This window comes from Hydra vulgaris, chromosome 02 (genome assembly GCF_038396675.1).
Source record: "Hydra vulgaris chromosome 02, alternate assembly HydraT2T_AEP".
In the NCBI taxonomy this organism is placed as follows: Eukaryota; Metazoa; Cnidaria; class Hydrozoa; order Anthoathecata; family Hydridae; genus Hydra; species Hydra vulgaris.
Window position 1 is genome coordinate 52,833,721 of NC_088921.1, and position 4,795 is coordinate 52,838,515.

At 26.2% G+C, this 4,795-nt stretch overlaps 1 non-coding gene across 2 annotated transcripts; it reads left to right on the plus strand.

Moving 5' to 3' along the window:
• Positions 1–1,953: 1,953 nt before the first annotated feature.
• On the plus strand, positions 1,954–3,899 carry LOC100205087 (uncharacterized). Of its 2 annotated transcripts, XR_010636779.1 has the most exons (3): positions 1,954–2,512; positions 2,792–2,978; positions 3,144–3,899. It is a non-coding gene; the product is annotated as an uncharacterized LOC100205087 (transcript). The 2 variants fall into 2 exon arrangements; XR_010636778.1 differs by lacking the exon at positions 1,954–2,512 and having other exon boundaries at positions 2,521–2,978.
• Positions 3,900–4,795: the final 896 nt, after the last annotated feature.

The following is a 4,795-nucleotide window of genomic DNA, read 5'->3' on the forward strand; positions in this document are numbered from 1 at the left end:
ATTTTATTAGTATAAAATTTTTTAGTATAAAAACCTGCAACTTGACAAGGCCGCTCTATTTTTGTGGTTTTGCAAATACTTATAAGTATAAAATACGACACTTAAAAGATTCACTCAAATTTTAGTTACGGCTGTTTTGACAGTTTTACGTCATTAGGAAGAGCCTTGTAATGACATCTATTTAATAAAATTCTAATTATTTCAAACTTTTAATAACTACCTAATCTAGACTAATCTTTTTTTTAACTCTCGTCATCAATGACATAACTTAATGTTAAATTGATATTTGTAATCATAGTTCTTCACATACTAAAAAAAATGTTCATAAGTAGCTATTCCTGTTTTTAAGTCACAAAAGTTTTATATGTTTGCCCCTTTTTGTTTACAATATACTTTGTTTATGTTTTATTGTGTTGCATTTAAGCCACAAAAAACAAACAAAAAAAATCAAAAAAAATTTTTAATACAAAGCAAATTATAAAAGGAGTTTTTTATCCTTCCATGTAAAATGGAAGGCAAACTTACAATAAAAAAGAAAAAAACACGTTCGTTCAAGAAGTGCTTAAGTCCATATAAATATTCAAACGTAAAAAATAAAAAAGCATAAAAGTTAACGGCTGAGCAGACATAAATTAGTTTTTATTAAATCTGTTAAAAAAAAATCTGTTATTAGATTTAAATTTAAGAAATCTCTTTTCACACTCATTTTCAAAAGATATTGTCAATAAGTAAATAATTTTATACCGATTCCTAATATCAACATAAAAAACCTTTACTTTAAAAGAAATATTTTGTATAACTCTTAGAAATGTCGTCATATTCCGCATTTTTGTGTTAAAAAAGATTAGTCACTAAATATGTTAAGTAATTTAAAGGTTGCTTATATATATATATTGCTTTATATATATATAATATATATTACGAAGATGACAATGTAAAATGTATAACAACCTGCAGTAGGTTCTAATACATTATAGCACTGTACAACGTATAATACAATGAAAAATAATGATGTTTTGACAAAATTTTTAAATCTTAAATTAATAGTAAAAAATTAACGAAAAAAACAAAAAAATTCAATATACAGTCTTTAATGTGCTTTACTTTATATTGTATAATTGTTGAAAAAAAAAATAGAACCAAAGCTACGTGTGTATATTAAACAAATACAATTAGCTTTGATTTTTCATGTGATGTTAAGATATCACGTCTCTAATAGTTTAGAACCCTATTGCAAATTAAATCATGTTAAATAAGTCACAATTCAAATAAGTAAAAATCACAAGTCAAACAAATAGCCACACAAGCATAACATTAGTAAATAAATTCTTAACAAATCTGGCTGGCTCCCTTGGAAGGTTTAGACAACAATTAAAATAAAACAAATTAACACGTTTTTGCGGCGACGTAATCGAAATTGAAACATCTCAACAATCAAATTTAAAAAATCGATAATCAAATCAATTCGACAACCAAATTTAACAAAATGTGTAAGGTTTGTATTAATTTACTGAAAACTGCACACATTTTTTATTGAATTTTACAGATGTTTTTATTTTTTATTTTGAGCTGAATAAAATGATTCGTATTTCGCTAGAGTATAAGTAAATAAAGAAAAATAAAAAAGAACAACAAAAAAAAAAAAGAAATAGTAAGTAAGTGAATAATAAGGAATAACAACAAGTACTGTTTTCAAACTGAAACTAACAAATAAGTACTTTTATTTTTCTTCCCCCTCTCGCCGAAAAAAAAAAAATCTTTGTTATTACAACATTATTTTTGTATTATCTAAAAACTGGCTTTTTTTTCTCACTTTATTGCACGTGAGTTTTGCAATTTATTTGAAGATATTAAATTCTTTACATTTTTTATTAAAGCTTTTAAATCCCAATTTAGTCGGCCGAATTGTCTTGGCTTAAGAAGACAGTAAATAAAGCAATCACTTATTACATTTATTATGTAGGAAATGCATGAACGATAGCACAGTCATAAGAAATGGATTTAGATTGATTTCTTATGACAATGATAAAAGCTTAGCTTTATTCCAGTAATTTTCCTGTTTTCGTTGTTAGAAAGTTATCAGAGAACTGTTCAAAAGCGATTTAAAACTTCAGTGGTTTTGTTCTAAAGAGTTTATAAATAGTTGGGCGTGAACTAAAAAAGTAAAGTCTGATAATGACTTAGACACCTTCAATCTTAATAAAAAAAAATTTTGACTTTTAAAAGCAAGTAGCGACGTCATGGAATGGAATCTTATGACAATGTACAAAGGAATCTTAAACTAAAAACAACATAATATTACATTTCAAAAATATCATATCTTCCTCCCACATTTTTTTTTCATTATTATTATTTTTTTTCCATTCAATGTTAACATCGTCGTGTCATTGAAATATTATAAAAAGCCGCAAAGCTTTTGATTTTATTGCATATTCTTCGCTAAGTGTTTTGTTAAGTACTTTGGTTAGTGTTTCACCAAATGAATAAATCAATCTTGCTAATCCAATTTTAGGTAATCAATCAACATATGATAATTAATTAAAGTGCAACTTTATCTCTTTTTTTTTGTTTTGTTTTTAATAGTGTTATTTGTATAAAGCATATTTATAGAATAATTCCATATATGTACTTGCTAAAGTAGAGTATTAATCAATCGCTTTTATTCTAATGAGTGGCGCTTTGAAGCGTTAAGTTTATAAAAAAAACGTCACTATTCCACAAATCTAAACTTGTGAATTACTTTGAACTGAGAATGCAAAACATATATTTTTTTATTTTTATAAACGGCAAGTCTCTGCGTTAAATCATTTGAGAATATTTACCAGAATAAGCTTTGTCGAATTTCGGAAGTCAAATATACGTAGCTAAGGCTACAAGTATTTAACTCAAAAATAAAAGTGTTGGAAAGGAAAAGAAACTAATTTAAACGCAAGCAAGCAACAGCGTCGTAAAAAACGAAAAAGAAGTATTTTTCGAAGGTAAACCTATTTTATAATTATAAATTCTTACAAGTGTAGTTTAAACATTAAAGAAACAAACAAATAAAAAAAAGTATTAGGTATTTTAATTAAATAAAATCACATGCTTCGAATTTTAATTTTGAGCGTATACGTTTAAGTGATTAAATGTTTTTTTAACTTTAGATGTCTTATAAATGTACATTGCTTTTTGTTTGCATTTTGTTTGGTATGATTCTTGGATTTGATATCAACGAGAATAGTGTCAGCCTTACCAATGAGGACAATATCGAACTTTCTCGTGAGGTTCTAGCTAAAAAACAAGAGTCAGAACTGGAACAATTACTTCAGACTCTTCAAAAGGAAAACCGTAATTTATCCCCTGAGTTAAAAAGAAGTGGAAACGACGAAAGCGTTAACTCAGACAAAATTAGCGATAAGACCGGTGATCATTTTTTACAGTTAAAAGAACTTTTAAATGAAATAGATAAAAGATTTAAGCAAGACGATAGTTCAAACGATAACGATGAGTCAATAAACTTTTTTGAAAATTTAGATTTAAAGCAAGAAAAAACTGAAAATTCCATTGAAAGCAATAAAATACGGAAAGAACTAATTAATAATGATATAAAGAAACGTTTCAGTTTGTACATGGAAAGACGAAACTCTTTGAAGAAACTAGAAAAACTTCTCAATGATCTTACAAGTGTCTCTAAAAATACTGAAAAACGAAGTCGCCCGGACTGTATAATATGGCAAGGCGACAAATGCGTTCGGATGTGTAGACCGTCAGTCTGGTGTGGTGGTTAACACCTTATTTGTATAAGTTCAACATTTATGTTGTATACTTATACATAAAAAGGTTTTGTGTGAATAACCATGTGAATATAAAATATGAGTGAGCTTTAAAATTTGTTCATCATAGAAGCGAAGTTTTGTACAGCCTACTGTCATTTATATAAAAACACCGCCTTTCCTCATGATAACGTTTAATAATAACCAAACAAAAATATTATACTAAGGTTTTTATATCAAATAAAGTGTAAAAATTTAAGTTAAATAAGAACAGTCAAGAGGCAGTTATGAGATTTTTGGGCATATTATAGTTTGTTATCGTTGTAATTTTCACAGTTTTGGATATGGGTGGACAAGGTGGGTGGTGTTTTTCAAATAACTTGTCAGTTTATTGTGATTATTTAAGTTTACAACAAGTTCTTTGGTTTTGATAGTTATTTTAAAACGTTACGACTATAAATTGAACTTTTTTTATAATTTGAATATTTAAGTGGATTTATAATTAAAAAACAAAATTAAACTTAAATATATATTTTCATTGTATTTATAAAGTAAATAACCATTTATTTGTAAAGAAAGTTTCCTCACAGTCAATGACGTAACTTTTAAGCAAAATAATCTAAAGAACGATTGTTTCAAAAAACTATATTTGTTATATATCAGGAGAACATTTAAAAAATTTAAAAATAAGAAAGAATACTATAACATAGGTTTTGATTTTAAATAGTCTCCAGAAAACGTTATTGTATTTAAATTAGTTTTTATGCTTTTTAACTAAAAATAAGAAACTGAAGAAATAATTTAAAAAACTAAAAGAATTAAAATATTTGACTAGTTGACAAATATTTAAATTTTAAATAGTCGAGATTTGCAACTTTAAAAAATAGACAACTCACTGGGTTTTCTAATAAAAAATAGCAAATATTTTGTGAACGGGCGCCAGTTTATTAAAGAATACCTACTCCCTTCGTGGTCTCTTTTTTTAAAACAATTATGATATATGATGTATATGCTATATTCCTGCTAATTAAGAATTATATAGA